Source organism: Gorilla gorilla, chromosome 7 (genome assembly GCF_029281585.2).
Source record: "Gorilla gorilla gorilla isolate KB3781 chromosome 7, NHGRI_mGorGor1-v2.1_pri, whole genome shotgun sequence".
Lineage (NCBI taxonomy): Eukaryota > Metazoa > Chordata > Mammalia > Primates > Hominidae > Gorilla > Gorilla gorilla.
This window is the reverse complement of record NC_073231.2, coordinates 33,495,000-33,517,332: the sequence shown is the minus strand read 5'-3', so window position 1 is coordinate 33,517,332 and position 22,333 is coordinate 33,495,000. Positions and strand designations below refer to the sequence as shown.

The 22,333-nt window shown below is 44.2% G+C and overlaps 1 protein-coding gene across 1 annotated transcript in view; it reads left to right on the top strand.

Moving 5' to 3' along the window:
• Positions 1-1,657: 1,657 nt before the first annotated feature.
• Positions 1,658-22,333, top strand: part of KIF13B (kinesin family member 13B) — a 225,690-nt gene continuing 205,014 nt past the window's right edge. The window contains exon 1 of the mRNA XM_055348316.2: positions 1,658-1,941. The gene's annotated coding sequence lies outside the window, so the exon portion shown is untranslated. The remainder of the gene's footprint in view (positions 1,942-22,333) is intronic.

The window sequence follows — 22,333 nt, the reverse complement described above, 5'->3', positions numbered from 1 at the left end:
TACAATTTTCAGAAACTGGGAGAGGCAACTTACAAAAAAAAGCATCTTGAAGAATGATTAGAAAATGTCAGAATGGATCATTTCATTAGAGGAAGGAAAGTCAATGATAGGTGTGTTATAGTTTTAAAAATCACAAGAAATATAATCATTGGTAATTAAGGACAAGATGAGAACTGCATAATTTAAATGGTTGTATGAGGCTGGGAGCGGTGGCTCACACCTGTAATCCCAGCACTTTGGGAGGCCAAGGAGGGAGGATCACCTGAGGTCAGGAGTTCAAGGCCAGCCTGGCTCACATGGTAAAAACACGTCTCTACTAAAAATACAAAAATTAGCCGGGTATGATGGCACACACCTGTGGTCTCAACTGCTCAGGAGGCTGAGGCAGGAGAATCGCTTGCACCCGGGAGGCAGAGGTTGCAGTGAGCTGAGATTACGCCACTGCACTCCAGCCTGGGCCACAGAGTGAGACTCCATCTCAATTAAAAATAAATAAATAAATAAATAAATAAATAAATAAATAAATAAATAAAATGGTTGTAGGAGATGTGAGAATGAGGACCAAGTCAAAATAGAATGTCATCAAAATAGAATGTCACAGACACACACACACACACGATCCCTGCCTAGCTATCCATAGGCATGTAGAGGTGGGGGGGTAGGTGCTCCCCTGCACTGGCCTAGAGAGTGATGGACTCACAGACTCAAAAGCCATGATGATGAGTTGGGGTCTCCCTGCCCTCACCTAGTCCACTGGTGTCATGGACTTGTCCCCCCACCCCCCAAATATACCTGGAGAATGGCAGCTCTCTCCTCAGCCAAGTTCAAGGACTTGGTTAGGGAACAGAGGTCAGGTCCACCCTGGGAAAGCTAGACTTCCTCTAATCCTGGCTCTTTTGGGCCCAGAAGGTTCTGCTCTTTGGGGTGATGCCAAACACGCCTCCAGCATAAAAGACTGCAGTTACAGCTGACACACACAGAAGCAGGAAGGGGGAGTTCTATCCTGCGCACTCTGTCTTTCCTTCCTGGTAAGAAAGTGGTCTTTTATCATAAAATATGTCATTCCAATTATGCCATGAAATGGGGTTAAATATCAGCAAGGCGATGGTTTGCTTCTCTGGTGGATGTTAAATTTTTTTTTTTTTTTTTTTTTTTGAGAGGGAGTCTCACTCTGTTGCCCAGGCTGGAGCACAGTGGTGTGATCTTGGCTTACTGCTACCTTTACCTCCCAAGTTCAAGCGATTCTCCTGCCTTAGCCTCCCAAGTAGCTGGGGCTACATGCTTGGCTAATTTCTGTATTTTTAGTAGAGACGGGGTTTGCCATGTTGTCCAGGCTGGTCTCAAACTCCTGACCTCAAGTGATCAGCCCGTCTTGGCCTCCAAAAGTGCTGGGATTACAGGCTACATGTTCGACTTTGATCCCAGATCAGCAGCTCTGCTCAATGCCAAGAGGGTGCTGGGCCCTGTGGGGACGGACAGGAGGAAGAAGGTTCGCAGGGACAGGAGGACCCAGGCAGAGACTGAAGAGGGGAAAACCCAGACAGAAAAACTTCAGGACACCTGCTGCAGCTGCATGTGTAAACCTGAAAGTTGAAGTGATGGGGAAGATATAGAATTGCTTTGGCCTTTTCTCTGGGTCCTGCTGGTCTGTGGTCTGCCGATGGTAACCTCTCCTCACCTTCCAGGGCAACCGGGATGTATCTTTCAGACGCTGCAGGGCTTGGCAGAAGATCTGAGCCATTTGCCTGGACGTTCTCCATGCTATTGTGATCGGCCTCATCTGTCTGAAACCTTGCTGACCCCGGCTTATCTGGTGTTGGACCAAATGACCCTGGAGTCTCTGCATCCTCTTCAGGGTGACCTGTGCATGTCTGCTATTCCTGCCCCCGCCAGCCGCAGGCTGACCTCCACCTGGCCCTCAACTGCATGGGCCCTGATGAGGTACATTCCCTTCGAATCCAGGCCCTCCCTTTAGTTTGGAAGATTGCTGGAAATAGCTTGCTTTCCAAAAGGAGATAGTGAGAAATGGATTCAGGAGTTTCTTAAATCCAGTTGTAAAGATTTGGGGGAATTAGGAAATTAAGAGCATGGTAAGGAAGAGATTAGGAGAGTGCACAAAGAGGAAACCACTATTCCCCCCACCTTTCAAAGACAGGAGGAGTCATAAATACCGTTGCAGTCACGTCCGTGGTGTAGAGAGCATAGTGACAGATCCCACAGCGTGATTTGCTGAGACTTCAAATCCAAAGACGAGATAGATAATGAGCTAAAGAAGAAGAAAACAGGACAGAAAAAGACTATCAGTTTAGAAAGGGAAAGTTCACACTCCAAGCAGGTTTTTGTTAAGAAATATAGTATTTTTTTATTTTTATTTTTATTTTTTTATTTTGAGATGGAGTATTGCTGTCTTGCCCAGGCTGGAGTGCAGTGGCACTATCTCGGCTCACCACAACCTCCGCCTTCCAGGTCTAAGGTATTCTCCTGTCTCAGCCTCCTGAGTAGCTGGACCTACAGGCACCCACCACCACACGCAGCTAATTTTTTTTTGTATTTTTAGTAGAGATGGAGTTTCACCATGTTGGCCAGGCTGGTCTTGAACTCCTGACCTCAAGTGATCCCCCTGCCTCAGCCTCCCAAAGTGCTGGGATTACAGGCATGAGCCACCGCACCCAGACAGGAATATAGTATTATTAATATTTTCTCCCTTTAAGTAAGATAAGAAGGCTGAAGAAAAATGTTCCAGGTAGGACTCAGCTAGAAACTGTTAAGGACGGCAGCTGTCTCTTTAAAAACAAAGTGAGGGGCTGGGCGTGGCGGCTCACCCTTGTAATCCCAGTACTTTGGGAGGCCAAGGAGGGTGGATCACCTAAGGTCAGGAGTTCAAGACTAGCCTGGCCAACATAGTGAAACCCCACCTCTACTAAAAATACAAAATTATCCGGGTATGGTGGTGTGCACCTGTAATCCCAGCTACCTGGGAGGCTGAGGCAGGAGACTGGCTTGAACCTGGAAGGTGGAGGTTGCGGTAAGCAGAGATCATGCCACTGCACTCCAGCCTGGGCAACAAGAGCGAAACTCTGTCTCAATCAATCAATAAAAGAAAAGGAAAGAAAAGAAAAAAATCAGGCAAGCATGGTGGCACGTACCTGTAGTCCCAGCTACTCCAGGAAGCTAACGTGGGAGGATCACTTGGCCCCGGGAGGTTGAGGCTGCAGTAAGCTGTGATTGAACCATTGCACTCCAGCCTGGGTGACAGCAAGACTTTGCCTCTTTAAAAAAAAAAAAAAAAAAAAAAAAAAAAAAAGGCCGAGCGCAGTGGCTCACACCTGTAATCCCAGCACTTTGGGAGGCTGTGGCAGGCAGATCACGAGGTCAGGAGTTTGAGACCAGTCTGGCCAACATGGTGAAACCCCGCCTCTACTAAAAATACAAATATTAGCCAGGCATGGTGGCACGGGCCTGTAATCCCAGCTACTCAGGAGGCTGAAGCAGGAGAACCACTTGAACTCGGAGGCAGAGGTTGCAGTGAGCCGAGATTGAGCCACTGCACTCCAGCCTGGGCAACAGCACAGGACTCCGTCTCAAAAAAAAAAAAAAAGAAAGAAAAGAAAAGAAAAAAGAAGGAGGGCAGGATGTTTCAAAGAGGACTAGGAAAGACTTATCTGGGAAATTCATTAACCTCAGTGTTTTTTTTTTCTAATTAATAGACTTTATTATGTAGAGCTATCTTAGGTTTATAGAAAAATTGAGCAGAAAATGCAGAGAGCTCCCATATTAACCCCCTCTCCCAACACAAAGTTTCCTGTTACTAACATCTTCCTTGGTGTGGTACATTTGTTACAATATTAACCCATTGAATAATATTGAAGCAATATTAACACGTCATTATTAACTTAAGCCCATAGTTTACATTGGAATTTATTCTTTGCATTGTAATTTGTAGACATTTTTAATCAAAAATAAATCTGTTTTCATAGGAGAGATTATAAGTAGATGAAGAGAATCAAAAATTTATATAATTCAAAAAAAAGCATGGACCTTCCTTTCCAGGATAAGATAGATACAAAAAAAAAAAAAAAAACCCTTTAAAAGTCCCTTCTGATGGCAGGACTCTTGGGTTCTAGAATGACTTGGAGCTTTCAAGAACAACAGTTTAGAAACTAGGCACGACAAAGGGTAGTCAAATCTTTCAGTCCAGGGTATAAAGCACCTTAAAAAATATTTTATACTTCATATCACTGAACTATACACTTAAAAATGGTTAAAATGGGCTGGATGTGGTGGCTTATGCCTGTAATCCCAGCACTTTGGGAGTCTGAGGCGGGAGGATAACTTGAGCCAGGAGTTCAAGACCAGCCTCGGCAACATAGCAAGACCTTGTCTCCACAAAAAATAAAAATAAAAAAATTAGCCACATATGGTGGTGCATGTCTGTGGTCCAGATATTCGGGAGGCTGGGGTGGGAGGATTACTTGAGCCTGGGAGGTTGAGGCTGCAGTGAGGTGAGCCGTGACCGCATAACTGCACTCCAGCCTGGGCAACAGAGTGAGACCTGGTCTCAAAAATGAAAGGCTAAAAAGGTCAATTTTATGTTGTGTACATTTTACCATAAGAAAAAAAGTTTTAAAGAAGAATTACCCAAGAGAGCTTATCCACAAGTGTGTGACTCAATCAGTTGGGTGGAAGCCAATTTCCAGGGCAGAAAGCTGTGAAATATTCATTTCTGAATAAGCAAGATGAACACCTGTGAGAGGGCTCGTTGGCAAGTCGTGTTTCAGAGCCACACAGCAACATTAGCTTTTAAAACAATGATACTTTAAGCATGGCTTCTATTCAGTCACAGGCTCCCTTCACAGAAGGAAGGTGGAAAAAGCTCATGTGACCGTTGCTTTCCTGTCCTTGGACTTCTGACATCCCTCGGGCCAGCCCTCAGCAGTGAGCCAACCCGCAAGTCCTGCTCAGGATCCAGTGGGAAGGCAGCTGTCCTCTTGGATGATCCTGGCACCATATTGGAAGGAGTCCATCTGTGGAGGCCATCAGAGATTTGATCACCTCAGCTGTTGTTCAGCTGATCCTCCGGGGACTGGGGGAATTTTCGTGCCGTTGGTGTTGACATGACATAATCATAGCTCTAAGTCGTCTAAGTGTGTTTCTCCACAGATACACGTCAAGTACTAGATGGTGCTATTCTGTCCCACACAACTGTACAATAAGTCTTCTCAAAGGCTGAGAAGACTTGCCATACAGAGCTTCGTTCCTTGAAACCCTAAGCTGGAACCCTGAAACCTTGTTTTTTCTTTCAGCTACCATAAGGCTGAAATTAACCATAGCCTTCCCAAGGATTGGTTTCTTCTCAAAGAGTTTTAACTTATAAATAGGACCAAAGATTTTTAAAATACAAATGTTTGTCATTCAATGAAGTCACGCAAGTGAAAGTGCCTAGAATAGTACTTGGCTCATAGCTGGTACATGGGAAAGTCTTGTTTTCCACCTCCATGTACTCCAGACGCAGCTTAGAAAATCAGGTAACTTGGCTGGGCTTGGTGGCTCATGCCTATAATCCCAGCACTTTGGGAGACTGAGGCAGGCGGATCACAAGGTCAGGAGTTTGAGACCAGCCTGGTCAACATAGCGAAACCCCATCTCTATTAAAAAACAAAAAATTAGCTGGGCGTGGTGGCGGGCACCTGTAATCCCAGCTACTTGGGAGGCTGAGGCAGGAGAATGGCTTGGACCTGGGAGGCAGAGGTTGCAGTGAGCTGAGATTGTGCCACCACACTCCAGCCCTGGTGACAGTGCAAGACTCTTGTCAAAAAAGAAAGAAAGGGAGAGAGAAGAGAGAAGAGAAGAGAAGAAGAGAAGAGAAGAGAAGAGAAGAGAAGAGAAGAGAAGAGAAGAGAAGAGAAGAGAAGAGAAGAGAAGAGAAATCAGATAACCTGCAGTCTTGAAGCCACTTCCACATCCTGGGCTTGGTTTGATCAGGGGGAGCAACTAAAAGATTGATTACAATTATAAACTGTGGGTGGAGACAGTGGCTTACACCTGTAATCCCAGCACTTTGGGAGGCCAAGACAGGAGGATCATTTGAGGCCAAGAGTTCAAGACCAACCTGGATAGTGAGACCCTGTTTCTGAAAAAGAAAAAAAAAATGTAAATTGTGATTATGAGAAATGCTCAGGTAACAGCATAAAAGGATGTTGCACAATTTGTGTTCCCTTTCTCAGCACTCACTTTTTTTTTTTTTTTTTTGAGTCAGGGTCTCACTCCATTGCCCGGGCTGGCCTACAGTGGTGCAATCATAGCTCAGTATAGCCTTGACCTCCCGGCCTCAAGCAATCCTCCCACCTTGGCCTCCCAGAGAGCTGGGATTACAGGCATGACACACTGTGACTGGCCTCTTTCAAGAGCACCGTGTATGAAGCTGTTCTTCTTTGGGCAAGCCTTGGCCTCCATCCAAAGACCCTCAGTCTTCTGCTCTCACCTCTGAGTATTGTATTGTTTGAAAGCATTCATTCTTATGGTACCCAAGTCAACATCCCAGTCCCAATTAGAGTCCTGAGGCCCACCTGTGTTCTAAATGCAGGTGGCATGTTTCCACTTTCGTATCCCACCACTATCTCCAACCTAAATGGCCTAAATGGCCTAAAAACAAATGTCCATCTGAGGATAACCTACGCCTACTTTGCCTTCCTCTGTAGGCCAGGGTTATCCTCCAGGTAACCTAACTTGAAGTCTCCAAGGACCTTTGAAAGGAAGGAAAGGTGGCTAAAGCCTTGAGTGTCTTCCCTAGCACTGCCCTGTCCACGACCCTTGGTGACAGGACTAGGTGAGACTAGTGAAGTGCCCAGGGGCAGGGGTGTCCCCTGAGAGTGGGTGCCTCCTGACATTTTGCTTCCCACCTTACTCCTCCTGTTGACCCTTCCTTTCCATTCCCAGAGCCACAACCCAGGCTCCTGAGCTGATTCTTACCATGAATTTCCAGATGGGTTTCCCATTTCCATCCTTCTTCTCCTTTTAGTCCAAGGACATCTCTACTGTTGCCTCCTTCCAGCATCATTCTACTATGCAGAATCACATCTCCCTATGTTCCCAGAACACCATGAAGCCACTTCTCACCCAGGATTGTGGGTTTGGGGGGTTGTTTGGCTTTCTTGGGGGTGCAGGGGAGACAGGGTCTCATTCTGTCACCCAGGCTGCAGTGCAGTGGCACGATCATAGCCCACCCCAGCCTTGACTCTGGGGCTCAAGCAGTCCTCCCATCTCAGCCTCCTAAGTAGCCGGGACTACAGGTGCACGCCATCATGCCCGGCTAATTTTTTTATTTTTTGTAGAGACCAGTTCTATTTGGCCCTGGCTGGTCTTGAACTGCTGGGCTCATGCAATCCTCCCACCTCAGCCTCCCAAAGTGCTGGGATTACAGGCATGAGCCCCCACACCCAGCCCAGGATTGTGTTTTTTTTCTTGAGATATCTGTCCCTGTCTTGAAGGCAGGTGCTCTGACCATTCATCTTTGTGCCCCCACATGTAACAAAGTGGCATAATCACACAATCAGTAAGAGGCAGTCAGCAAGGTGGTTATGAATGTGGGTTTTGCAGTTAGGACAGCTGGTTCAAATCCTGCCTTGCTCTTTATCCACCTGTGACCCTGAGCAAGTCACTCAGCTTCCCTCACTCTTAGATTCTCCATCTCTAAAGCAAGATCATCTAACTGTCTGTCTCATAGAACTGCTGGCAGCCGGGTGTGGTGGCTCACGTTTGTAATCCCAGCACTTTGGGAGGCCAAGGTGGGCAGATTGCTTGAGCTTAGGAGTTTGAGACCAGCCTGGGCAACATGGTGAAACTTCATCTCTCCAAAAAATTGTTTAAAAAATGAACGAGGCCTAGTGGCCCACGTCCCAGCTACTTGGGAGGCTGAGGTGGGAGGATCGCTTGATCCTGGGAGGCAAAGGTTGGAGTAACCTATGATCACACCACTGCACTCCAGCCTAGGTGACAGAGTGAGACCCTGTCTCAAAAAAAAAAAAGGCAGAGTTGAATAAGACTGTTACTGTCACAGGGCTTTCTTCAATAAATGCTAGTCACTATTTTGTTTGTTTGTTTGTTTTTGAGACGGAGTCTGGCTCTGTGACCCAGGCTGGAATGTAGTGGCATGATCTCAGCTCACTGCAACCTCCACCTCCCAGGTTCAAGTGATTCTCCTGCCTCAGCCTCCTGAGTAGCTGGGATTACAGGCGCCCACCACCACACCTGGCTAATTTCTGTATTTTTAGTAGAGACAAGGTTTCGCTATGTTGGCCAGGCTGGTCTTGAAATCCTGACCTGAAGTGATCCTCCTGCCTCGGCCTCCCAAAGTGCTGGGATTTCAGGCGTGGGCCACTGTTTCAGCACTTTTTTTTTTTTTTTTTTTTTTTGAGACAGGGTCTCGCTCTGCCACCCAGGCTGGAGGGCAGTGACTGGACATGGCTTACTACTACAGCCTCTATCTCCTGGGCTCAAGCAATCCTCCTGCCTCAGCCTCCCAAGTAGCTGGGACCACAGGCATGCACCACCATGCCCAGCTAAGCCACTATTATTAATAAATGTTTGCCTTAGAACAAAATTGACTGCTTTATACTTCAATGTCTGATCACTCTTCCTACATTTTCACTTTTTTTCCATCACTCTTCTGATCTAAATCTCCTAGAAGCTGGGCATGGTGGTACGCACTTGTGGCCCCAGCTACCTGGAGGCTGAGGCAGAAGGATTCCTTGAGCTCAGGAGTTCAAGAACAGCCTGGGCAACATAGTGAGACCCTGTCTCATGATGAATGAATGAATTAATTAAAAAATCTTCCAGGGTCCTGCTCCATGTGGATAAAACCCCAACTCCTTAGCTTAAGTAGAACTTTTTTTTCCTTTTAAAGCTAGAAGGAGCTTTATTGATAATTTATTTTCTTATTTCATTTTTTAGATTTGCCTTGGCATATAGACCTTTGAAAAAATATATATATAGTTGTAATTATTAATAGTTTTGGGGGTACAAGTGGTTTTTGGTTACATGGATGAATTGCATAGTGGTGAAGTCTAAGAGGATTTATTTTATCTCTGTTTAAAAAGCACATTTAGGATTGTTTAAATGTTTCTTTCAACACTATTTTTGTAAAGCTTATTTTGTAATTACTAGCCAGTCACAAGAAAATGAATCCATCAGAATGAACTTCTTAGCAGCTCTGAAAACCTACCCATAATCCAGTGGCTCCCAGTCCCGGCTGCACATTAAAATCACCTCGGGCCTTTAAAAACACACCAGCGCCTGGGCCCAACCCCCAGAAATTCCAATCTAATTGGTCTGGGGTGTGGCTGAGCACTGGGATTTTTTTTTTTTTTTTTTTTTTAAAGCTCCCAGGTGAGTCAAATGTGCAGCCAGCGTTGAGTGGCACTGTTGTCACCTCTGCTTCTTCACACCTGAGCCTTCGTCTGTCGGCTCATCTGCAGCCACACAGTTCTCAGGTTCTTCCTCCTGGGCCCCATTTGCCTGGGATAGGCCGAACTCACCCCAGTTCCTGCCCTGGAGCAATTATACAGACGTACCTTCTAAGGCAAACAAGCCTTGTCTTCAAATCAGGCCACAAACACACCTTGACCCACCCTCATAACTTCCTGGATTCTTGATCCGGTTTATGGTTACTGATAACATCCTGCATGGAGAACCAGTTTCAGACTTTCGGTGACCTAGTCACCCCTTGGCTGGGGCTGGAATTTCATGTTGTCTGGGCTCCTTGACGGTCCCAGAATGGCGGTGATTATTTTTCTTTGGTCCTTGGTGCTGCATCCCCTGAGTGCCAGCTTGATAGGTTCTAGTTTCTCAGCTTTTGCAAACTGGAGCTTTCATTTTGCAGTTCTAAACTGCCTCGCCTCCACCAGCCCCCAACCTCAGCCACTGGGGCCTTACAGGTCACCAGCCTCTGCTTACTCTTCTGATAAAGGACTAGGTGATGAACTGAACACTGAAAAACAAGGAAGAGAGAAATTTGGAATAAGTTAATCTAGGGAAAGTGGGGGGGCAGTCTTTTGGGTTGATCCAACACAATTTACCTTTCCTTTTCTTTTCTTTTTTTAATAGGGACAGGGTCTCGCTATGTTGCCCAGGCTGGTCTCAAACTCCTGGACTCAAGTGATCCTCCCACCTCATCCTCCCAAAGTGCTGAGATTACAGACATGAGCCACTGTACCTGGCCGCAATTTACCTTCTCTTTGGTGTCTTAGGAACCTGAGGATAATGCATGGGGTATTCCAGTAGACTGTGCAAAACCCACCATCTTCCCATTTTGATATCATGGTTTCTGCTACTTATCTATTCCTGCCTCCTTTTTTGCTTTCCCCTATTTTATCACACGTGGCACAAGAAACCCAAATAGAAAAGCACAATTACTTCTATAGTCAGAGCAAGAATGAGATTTCAGAATCAAAGGAACCATGTTGGACTACGGAGTAGGCAAGAGTTACAGGTGACAAGGATTCAACATGTATACAGTTCCCTAATACAAGGCTTGCACCACTTGTCTGGGAAGGCCATGCTCTTAATGAATGTCCCTGCAGTAGACTTGAGACTCATCATCTTGTCCCTCCTTGCCTTGAGTCATGCCAGTGTAACAGACTCGCAGGACACAGCCACAAGTCCCATTGTAGAAGCAGGTGCTACCTCTCACATCAGCTCACTACATCCCTTCTGCAGTTGTCAGCTGAGAGCCACCGAGTTCACAGTCTGTTCAGGGGAACTCAAGACATTAAAATCAACTAAAAGATGCATCAAGAATGAGGGAATCCGGTCGGGTGCAGCGGCTCCCACCTATAATCTTAGCACTTTGGGAGGCCAAGGTGGGCAGATCATATGAGGTCAGAAGTTTGAGACCAGCCTGGCCGACATGGTGAAACCCCATCTCTACTAAAAATACAAAAAATTAGCCCAGCATGGTGGTGTGCTCCTGTAATTACAGCTACTGGGGAGGCTGAGGCACAAGAATCACTTGCACCGAGGAAGCGGAGGTTGCAGTGAGCTGAGATCGCACCATTGCACTCTAGCCTGGGTGACAGAGCGAGACTGTTTCCAAAAAAAAAAAAGAATGAGGAAATCTACACTAAGGAATGAGAACTGTGGGCAATTTACTCTATAATTAACTTAAAGTTACTTATATAAGTCAGAACAATAAATAATATAGGGTAATTCTCTACATCTTGGTGAAACCTTTGGTAAATTTCTTTGTGGAGTTTCCTTATTTCCATTTTTTGTTGTTTGTTTGTTTGTTTTGAGGCAGGGTCTCACTCTGTCACCCAGGCTGGAGTAGTAGTGCGATCATGGCTCACTGCAGCCTCAACTTCCTGGGCTCAAGGCTCCCTCTTCAGCCTCCTAAGTAACTGGGACCACAAGCACATGCCACCATGCCCAGCTAATTTATTATTATTATTATTATCTGTAGATATGGGGTTGCACTATGGCTGCCTAGGCTGGTCTTGAACTCCTGGGCTCAAACAATCCTCGCCTCAGCCTCCCAAAGTGTTGGATTACAGGCGTGAGCCACCACGCCCAGCCTGGAGTTTTCTGTTTCTCATGGTTTATCTCAGCATCAGCATGCCATTCTAGTCTGCAATGGAAAAGTCATTTCCTTACAGCATGAGCCTTACTGCTAATTCCAGAAATTTCATGTTCACAGTTAGCAATCACTCAACCTTCAGACAGTACTAAAACATTTTATTTGATTATTTTTAAAAAGCACCAGAAAAAAAGTGTTGATTACAGAAAATTGGGAAAATATGAAAAGTATAATAAAAAAGTAAAATGAGTCATAATCTTCCCACTCACATATAACAGTGTGAATTGTTTCTTTCTAGTTTTTCTTTTTCTTGTACTGTATATATATTCATATACATGCATTGTTTGACAAAAAATTAGATCACACTGTAAACTGCTTCTTAAAGTTCCTTTTTAAACTGAGTTTTGGCTAGGCCCGTTAACACACCTGTAATCCCAGTACTTTGGGAGGCCGAGGCGGGCAGATCACAAGGTCAGGAGTTCAAGACCAGCCTGGCCAACATGGTGAAACCCTGTCTACTAAAAATATAAAAATTAGGTGGGCGTGGTGCCAGGTGCCTGTAATCCCAGCTACTAGGGAGGCTGAGGCAGGAAATTGCTTAAACCGGGAGGCAGAGGTTTCAGTGAGCCGAGATTGCACCACTGCACTCCAGCCTGGGCGACAGAGCAAGACTCCATCATGGAAAATAAATAAATAAGTTTTAAGGTCTAAAAACATGAGTTTAAAGGACTGCATTTATTCATTAGAAGGGTGTGCAACATAAAACAAAAGGACTGTACTTAATGACTGCATCCCATTGTTAAAAAAATTAATATATTACATATATGTCACAGTTTATTTCCCTGTTGTTGAAAATTTAAACTATTTTCAATTTTCAAATGTTATAAATAAAACCCAGTCAACTATCCATAATTATAAATGTTTAGGAACTTCCTTAATTATTTCCTTAGGATAAATTTCCTGAAAATGGAATTACTGGCTCAAAGGTATAAATATGTTTAAGACTCTTGAAATGCACATTCAAGTTGCTCTCCAGACAAGTTGCACAAGGCTGGGAATGGTGGCTCACGCCTGTCATCCCAGCAGTTTGGGAACCCAAGGCAGGAGGATCACCTGAGGTCAGGAGTTTGAGACTAGCCTGGCCAACAGTGGTGAAGCCCCATCTCTACTAAAAATACAAAAATTAGCCGGGTGTGGTGGTGGGCACCTGTAATCCCAGCTACTCAGGAGGCTGAGGCAGGAGAATCGCTTAAACCCGGGAGATGGAGGTTGCAGTGAGTTGAGATTGTGCCGCTGCACTCTTGCCTGGGCGGCAGAGCGAGACTCCATCTCAAAAAAAAAAAGAAAGAAAGAAAGAAAAATGAAAAGTTGCACCAATATATATTTCTACCACAAATATCTGAAAGTTTGTTGTTCACAGGGCCTGTGCCTGTGTGGTTTTAGCAATTAAAGCTCCACATTTCACAAGAGTCCTCTGCAGGACAGGAGAAGTCCCAGTTTTTAGCAATGAATGTGGAAGACTGAGGTCAAGTACAAAACTTGCATGGCAGTCAAAAAATTGGGGTTGAAAGCAACACTGGTTTCGGTGTCAAGCGGTTAGTGCACAGACTGTCCACCTGCCATGGTCATTGGCCACTGATACTGATTTGCAATTCCCAGTAATAGACATTATTATTAAGGACAAGGGCTGCTATAATTCTTGCTGGGCATGATAGGACTTCAGTGCACAACTCACATGCTTTGTCACTGTGAGCATGGACAGTCTGGCTCTGCCTTTGCCTGTGGAGTAACTGTTGTGCTTTGTTTGTATTGAGATGGTGTAGTTTAATCTTTAACACTGTGAATATTACGATCAGGTTTTCTAAGAGTTCAGATTACAATGCCAATGCCAGCATGACCCAGTGGTCACTGAAAAGGAAGGCTAAACAACTGTGTCATTTTAATGACAGATGGAAGGACAGGGTGCCTGATTAAGGAGGCAAATAGCAGAAACAGCACATACTTGATGGGTGGGGTGTGGTAGACAGGAGAATAAGGCACATATGGAGTAGATTCTCACAAGTCTGGGGTGAGACAGGCAAGACTTTCTCAATCAAAAGGTTTTTTGGGTTTTTGTTTGTTTGTTTTTGAGACAGGGTCTTACTCTGTCACCCAGGCTGGAGTGCAGTAGTGTGATCATGGCTCACTGCAGCCTCAAACTCCTGGGTTCAAGCAATCCTCCTTCCTCAGCCTCCTGGTAGCTGGGACTACAGGTGCACACTACCGCACCCCACTAATACTTTTTATTTTTTGTAGAAACAGTCTTGCTATGTTGCCCAGGCTGGTCTTGCACCAAGGATCCCTTGGCCTCCTGCCTCAGCTTCACCTGGCCAGAAGTTTTTCTGTTTCTTCAAAAGACACCAAAAAAGGCTGGGTGTGGTGGCTCACACCTGTAATCCCAGCACTTTGAGAGGCAAACGTGAGATCACTTGAGGCTAAGAGTTTGAGACCAGCCTGGGTAACATAGCAAGACCCTATTGCTACAAAAAATAAACCTATTAGCCAGGCGGGGTGGTGCGCACCTGTCTGAGCTGCAGGGAGGCTGAGGAAGTAAGATCACTTGAGGAAGTAGGATCACTTGAGGAAGTAGGATCACTTGAGCCCAGGAGTTCAAGGCTGCAATGAGCCCTAATGGCACCACTGCACTCTGGCCTGGGTGACAGAGTGAGACTCCATCTAAAAAAAAAAAAAAAAAAGAATTGGCTTGAGCATACCACGCTAAGGAACACACATTATCATATCGTTCCCTTGATTGCTCTATGAAACACCAGTATTTCAAAGAATGGGTTAGATCACACCAACAACAGTCACCATGAAGAGAACCAGAACATGCCACGCTGGCATATTGATTCTTTTGAGATGAAGGCAATTGAGAAATAGCAGATGTGGGAAGAGCTCTCTGTCCTCCCACCTGTCTAAAAATAAGGCATATATTTCCCCTTAAAACAGGTAACTCTCTCCTTGCCCCAGAAGAGAAGAGCGTTTTGATAACTGGATACAGGGAGAAGACATTGAGACCAGTTTGCATAAACACGCCTTACTCATGAAACCCTTATCTTCCATTAGTTCTCCCATATATTTTTGTCGTTGTTGTTGTTGTTTGAAACAGAGTCTCGCTGTCTCCCAGGCTGGAGTGCAGTGGTGCAATCTCAGCTCACTGCAATCTTTGCCTTCCAGGTTCAAGCGATTCTCCTACCTCAGCCTCCCGAGTAGCTGGGATTACAGGTGCCTGCCACACCCTGCTAATTTTTGTATTTTTAGTAGAGACGGGGTTTCACAATGTTGGCCAGGCTGCTCTCGAACTCCTGGCCTCAAGTGATCCACCTGCCTCAACCTCCCAAAGTGCTGGGATGACAGGCGTGAGCCACCGCACCTGGCCAGTTCCCCCATATATTTCTAGTTACTTCCCATGATTGTCCCTTGAAGCCCAAACTGCTTTGTTTTTATTTATTTTATTTTATTTTTATCTTGCATCTGCAGCTCAAAGGACTCTTTTCCTTGTGAAAATGGTATATAAGCACCCGAGTCCAACTGCTTCTTTGAGTCTCACTTCTTTTCTGTAAATGCCTGTGTATGTAACTGTTAAACAAAAATTTTATCTTTTCCCCTGTTAATCTGTCTTTTGTTCATTTAATTATCAGGCCTCAGTTACTGAATATAAGACAGCAGAGGGAAGGTTTCTCCTCCCCAACAACAACAAAATGTTCTCTCTACTTCTTAGGTACTTTCACAAAAAAAAAAAAAAAAAAAAAAAATCAAATTTCAAATCATCCTCTTGATTTCTATGAGGATTTTAATGAAACTATAGAAAACATAGAACAAAACTATTGATATACAGTTAATATTGATATATTATCCAAATATAAACTGGGCCTGGCCAGTCTATTTGCATATGTGGCAAATAGTACAGATGTAAATTTTGGGAAATTTCATTCCATTTTTATATTGCTTACCAAAGGCAATAAAAAAGATCTTTCCTGTTCAATGTCCTGCACACTTTGGACACCACATTGCTAAAAAGGAGTGTGGCTTGCTTACCTGTAACATTGAGGCTTTCATTATGAAAGTTTTGGTCACTTGTTAGTTTCCTCAAAGCTGCAAGATTACTTAATGAGATATTAGACTTTATAAAAATGGAAGGAGATAGTCTCCTTAGACATGTGCCCATAAGATGGGCGTCTGGCTGCCAGCTATAAAAAATTATTATTGCCAGGCGCAGTGGCTCACGCTTGTAATCCCAGTACTTTGGGAGGCTGAGGCAGGTGAATCACGAGGTCAGGAGATCAAGACCATCCTGGCTAACATGGTGAAATCTTGTCTCTACTAAAAATACAAAAAATTAGCCGGGCGTGGTGGCGGGCACCTGTAGTCCCAGCTACTCAGGAGGCTGAGGCAGGAGAATGGCATGAACCTGGGAGGCGGAGCTTGCAGTGAGCTGAGATTGCACCACTGCACTCCAGCCTGGGCGACACAGTGAGACTCCGTCTCAAAAAAAAAAAATTATTATTATTATTGAGACAGGGTCCTGCTCTGTTGCTCAGACTGGGGTGCAGTGGCATGACCATAGCTCAGCACAGGCTCAGACTCCTGGGTTCGAGTAATCCCCCCTCCTCAGCCTCCTTAGTAGGTGGGACCACAGACGTGCATCATCATGCCCGGTGAATTTTTTTATTACTTGTAGAGACAGGGTCTTGTTATGTTGCCCAGGTTAGTCTTGAACTCCTGGACTGGACTCAAGAGATCCTCCCGCCTTGGCCTTCTAAAGTGCTGGGATTACAGGCAGGTAATTAAATATTGTCTGTAAAGTTGTATTTTCAAAATGTGAGACAAGGGCCAGGTGCAGTGGCTCACCCCTGTAATCCCAGCACTTTGGGAGGCCGAGGCAGGCAGATCACCTGAGGTCAGGAGTTCAAGCCCAGCCTGGCCAACATGGTGAAACCCCGTCTCTACTAAAAATACAAAAATTAGCCAGGCATGGTGGTGCATGCCTATAATCCCAGCTACCCAGAAGGCTGAGGCAGGAGAATCGCTGGAACCTGGGAGGCAGAGGCTGCAGTGAGCCGAGATCACACCTTTGCACCCTAGCCTGGGCAACAGAGCAAGACTCCATCTCAAAAAAAAAAAAAAAGTGAGACAAGGAGCATGTCCTTTTCTAATTTGAAAATACATTGAGGCTGAATTATGGGGAAAAAAAGGTTACACTAACAGAAATTTATATGCCGTGTCTCCAAAACTGATGATCTTAGAAGAAGCCATAAGACCATAAAGAGCCATGACTCCACATGAATTATTCAGTGTAGGTTGTGACAAACATGTATATAGCAATTTTTGGAAACAAAGACTGCTTCAAAACTAAAAAAAAATAAAAGATAAATGTTACCAGAAAAAGGCAGCCAAGTTAAACAGGACTTTCTGATTTCTTTACTAAAACTACAACTTATTTGGAATCCAGTTTTTACTTCATAAAATCAGATTACATCTGTGCTTTAAACCCATTTTTCCCGAGAGGGATTTAACTTATGACAGCATCCAATGTCCTTTGGAATGTTTACAAATGATGCACATCTTAGATGTGGATCATCTATATGATGGATGTACAGATGCAGAGGGCCTCATTGAAAACAGCTGGTTTACAAAACAAGGCTGTAGATACAAAGCAGATGGACATTTTTGGAGTGTTGGAAACTAATTCTTCCTAGTCTAAAAACCTGCCATTACTAGTAAGTAAAATCCTAAGGATTCCACGCTTACATGCTTTTGTTGAGATGATATTCAGCTTGATGTCATCCCAAGAAACTGACACCAGGAATTAGTATACCATGGGATCAATAAGGGCAGAGCTACTGTCAGACTGAATTTTCCATTTGACCATATTCAGTTCACCACTGCAGGAAAAAAAGAAGGATATCCTAAAGGCTGAAGGCATTTCAGAGGAATATTATTGGAAAAGAAAACAAAGAGTAAAAATATCCTATATTACGGAACAGAAAGAAATATGTTGTTGTTTTTTGTTGCTGGTATTTTGAGACAGAGTCTGTCGCTCAGGCTGGAGTGCAGTGGCACGATCTCCGCTCACTGCAACCTCCTTCTCCCGGGTTCAAGTGATTCTCCTGCCTCAGCCTCCCGAGTAGCTGGGATTATAGGTGTGCACCACCATGTCCAGCTAATTTTTGTATTTGTAGAAGAGACAGGGTTTTACTATGTTGGCCTGCCATGCTGGTTTCGAACTCCTGACCTTGAGTGACCCACCCCTCCCCCCACAGCCTCCCAAAGTGCCAGAATTACAGGCATGAGCCACTGCGCCTGGCTATCATTATTTTTTGTTAGATATAGGTTAATATTTGTTTAACTAGTCCTATTGTATTCATGCTCTCCTTTTGAAATGTATTACATTTGTGTATTTTAAGAATATATGAGGCCAGGTGGAGTGGCTCATGTCTGTAATCCCAGCACTTTGGGAGGCTGAGGTGGGCAGATTGCTTGAGTCCTGGAGTTCAAGACTAGCTTGGGCAACATAGCAAAACCCTATCTCTATAAAAAATACAAAAATTAGCTGGGCAAGGTGGCACAGGCCTGTAGTCCCAGCTACTTTGGAGGCTGAGCTGGGAGGATCACTTGAGCCCAGGAGGTTGAGGCTGCAGTGAACCGTGTCTGTGCCACTGAACTTCAGCCTGGGTGCAGAGTGAGATCTTGTCTGAAAGAAAAAAAGGACAAAAAAAAAAAAGAACATACAATAATATGATCTACACAATTTAAATATCTAATAAAGAGTTAAAAAATTGTTGTATCAGGCCAGGAGCGGTGGCTCACACCTGTAATCCCAGCACTTTGAGAGGCTGAGGCAGGTGGATCACTCAAGGTCAGGAGTTTGAGACCAGCCTGGCCAATATGGTGAAACTCTGTCTCTACTAAAAATACAAAAACTAGACGGGTGTAGTGGCACACATCTGTAATCCCAGCTACACAAGAGGCTGAGGTAGGAGAATCGCTTGAACTCGAGAGGCGGAGGTTGCAGTGAGCAGAGATCACACTACTGCCCTCCAGCCTGGGTAACAGAATGAGACTCCGTCTCAAAAAAAAAAAAAAAAATTGTTGTATCAGAGGATGCAAAGAAACATTATAAAATATCGTTATACTTTCTTGCACATTATTTTTAATTACTTCTATTATTAATTACTACTAATTGCCTCTATTAACTAGTCTTATGTGGTTTTGTTTAAATAACAGCATTTATGGAAGAAAAGTAACACAGAATATATAATTTTAAATAAATACCTATTTTTCATATTTTATGTTAAAGTAGTAACACACATATGTGTAAATACATATATATATATATACACATATATATTATATATATATATTTTTTTTTTGGTCTGGTATGATTGTTTCCCAGTTGACTCTCTAAAAAGCTGGTCACCATACACCAAAAACTAGGCATTAGCTTTTTGCTAAAAGTTTGCTAGCCAGGTGGTGGCTCATGCCTGTAATCTCAGCACTGGCTGAGGTGGGGGGATCCCTTAAGCCCAGGAGTTCAAGGTCAGCCTGAACAACATAGCAAGACCACCCACCCCCCATACCATCTCTTAAAAAAAAAGTTTGCCAAATCGTTAGACAAGAAAATGTATGTTAAATAATGATTTGATGAATAATTTTTGAGAAAATGTACATTTCTTTGATTCCTAGAAAGACTGAACATTTTTCATATGTTCATTGGTCACCAAATGACTTCCTTTGGAGCAGCCTGTTTTTAACTTTTGGCAACATTTTTACTGACCTCTTTTTGTCTTTTTCTTTTTGATTTGTTAAGACTTCTTTAGGACTATACCCCTATACCTATCATATATTGCAAAAACATCTCAAATTGTTGCTTGCTGTTTATGGTGGATTATTTGGACATACTGTAGAAGTCTTTGTCTTCTGAGTTACCTCTTTTTAGTTTTTCCTTAAGGAGACAGTTTCATGCAAGTTTAAGAGTGGGGCTCTGGGCCGGGCATGGTGGCCCACGTCCATAATCCCAACACTTTGGGAGGCTGAGAGGGGAGGGTCACTTGAGCTCTGGGTAACACAGACCTCGTCTCTAAAAAAATAAATTTTTCTTTTTTAATAAAGTATGGGGCTCTGGGCCAGGCACAATGGCTCATGCCTGTAATTCCAACACTTTGGGAGGCCGAGGCAGGTGGATCACCTGAGGTCAGGAGTTTGAGACCAGCCTGGCCAACGTGGTGAAACCCGATCTCTACTAAAAAAATACAAAAATTAGCCAGGCATGGTGGCGGGCACCTGTAATCCCAGCTACATGGGAGGCTGAGGCAGGAGAATCGCTTGAACCCGGGAGGCAGAGGTTGCAGTGAGCCGAGATCGTGCCAGTGCACTCCAGCCTGGGCAACAAGAGCAAAACTCCATCTCAAAAAAAAAAAAAAAAAAAAAAAAAGAATGAGGCTCTGGAGTTCTAAGTTTGAGTCCCAGCTCCACCTAGATAGACTTTGAGCAAGTATCTCAGTACTGTTACTATTACTGATGCCTTCTCCCTTTGCTCGAGATCGGCTAAATATTCACTTTTCTTTTCTTTAGTTTTTCTAGTTTTTATACCAAGCCTTTCATTTGTCTGGAATTTATATTGGTAAACGATGGCTAAATCATCCTCTGTTTCTAGGGAGGTTTTGCTTTCCTCCCGTAGAAGATGGAAAAGGGTGAGCCCGCAGCAGCTGTCCCTCTGTTCTGGGTCCTGCTCAGCTGCCTCTGAGTCACGCATGCTGTGGCACTGGGAGGGTTTTATAGCTCCTGGTTTCCTGGTGAGCAGAACAGCATCCAGATTGGGTCCCAGCTGAAACAAGTCTCCCTTCGTGGCATAGAAAAATGGCCTCTATGCGCTTCCTCTGCGTGGCTATTATGGAGCCCCTGGCTGCAGCTGTCTTGGGTTTCTCTTTAACTGCTTCATGCCCAGCGGCCAGAAGATTAAAACCGCAGGCGACATCTCTTGGAGCTTGTGCCATTTTCTCCGACCTTCTCTTCCCTCCAGAAGCAGGATTGCCCACCCATTCTCATGTTTCCTGCCTAAGTGACACCTTCTAGATCTGAATCAGGGGTGACTGGTTCTTCTTCCTCCCCTCCTAGGCTCAGGCCTCACCTCCACCCACCTGCAGGTGCAACATGTGACATGCTTGGGAAAACAAGCTCTTGTTTACCTGCCTGGTAACAAAGTAGGAATTCTACGGACATTTGATTCCATTGTAACAGCATAATTACCTTCAAACAAATTCTAACTTTCTGGAAATGTCAAGTGTGTCATATTCACTTTAATTCCCTGTTGGGCAAGTACCTTGCATTTATTACATATGCAGTCAAATATTGGTTAAATTGAATTATATTTGATTTTTAAAATATTGATAATGAATACAGGGAGGAGAGTGTCTTTGTATATGGATGTAGGCCCGGACTCCTCCCCAGGCCTACCTCTGCCAGATTTTCTTTTTATGCAACTCTTAATTTATCTAATATTTCTCAGAGGAGAGCTTTGCTCCTTCTCCAAATTATTCTTGGGGGGAAAAAGTCAGTTGCTTCTCCTTAGGCTAGGGACCCTGGGCAAAATAGTTTCTTTACCTCTAGCTTATCTCACTCTTTCTCCTGTGGATTTTTTGAAATCCCTGGAAAATTCTAGATCAGATTTGCTGATGAGATATAGGAACCTCTGAGCTTAAGGGAGCATGTAGGCTGCAACCGCAAGTTCTTCTGACTAATCTAATCCCTCCGGAGGTGGGTGCCCCAGGCAGTCAATGCGTTTGTACCACAGCCTGTGAATATTTTATGGGTGTCCTTTTGTGCTCACTAATGAGGCCTGAACTGTACAATCTGCCTTAAATAATACCAAAAGAATACTCTCTCCTGACCTCTGTCCCTGAATGATTTATGGAGATGAACTAGGCCTATCAGAGATTTATTATTGATGCTGTTCTTTAGAGACATTTTTCAACAAAGTGGGGATGGGGGTTGTAAATTGATGTTCATCCAGACAGTGAACACTTTGGGGGAGTTTAGTGTGAAATCTGTGCTTTTGGAGATGGTTTTTAAGTTTCTGACAGAAATAGAATTCTAGCTCTTTGGAGGTTAGAAGTTTAGAAGGGACTTCAATTTCGTCAATAAAGAGGCCAAAAGAATTCTAAAGATCTTTTCTGCCACTACTCAAGATTGTGTAATTCCTCTAATTTCTTGTCAATCTAGAGTATCAATCAAAATAATTAAAGTCCTTCCTTGGCTCCGGTCTCTCCCACCTCTATGCCTTCTTTTATCTGAAAGTCACTATTCAGCCACCGAGTATTTATTAAGTCGGCTGTGTACTCTTCACTTTGAGTGATACCAAAAAAGGGAAGACATTATTTCTGCTACTGAGAAGTCCTCAGTCTAATTGGAGAAGACAAGACCTACATACATTATTTAAGTCAGCTTGTAACCGAATGTGAATATAGCACAGTGCTAGAAAAGTTTCCAGAAGGAAAACATTAAGGTGTGCAGGATGAGTGAAGCATGACTTTACGGAGAGAATGGGGCTTCAATGGTTAGATTTCAACTGGCAAAGAGCATCCTAGAAAAGGTAGCCACATGAGTATGTCACTAAAGCAACAGTGTGGGTTACAGGGACTGTATCAGTTGGGAAGAGAAGAGAAAATAGGGGCTAGGAATAGAAGGAAGTGTCATTTTCCAGAATGAAGTGGAGCCCAGAGCCCA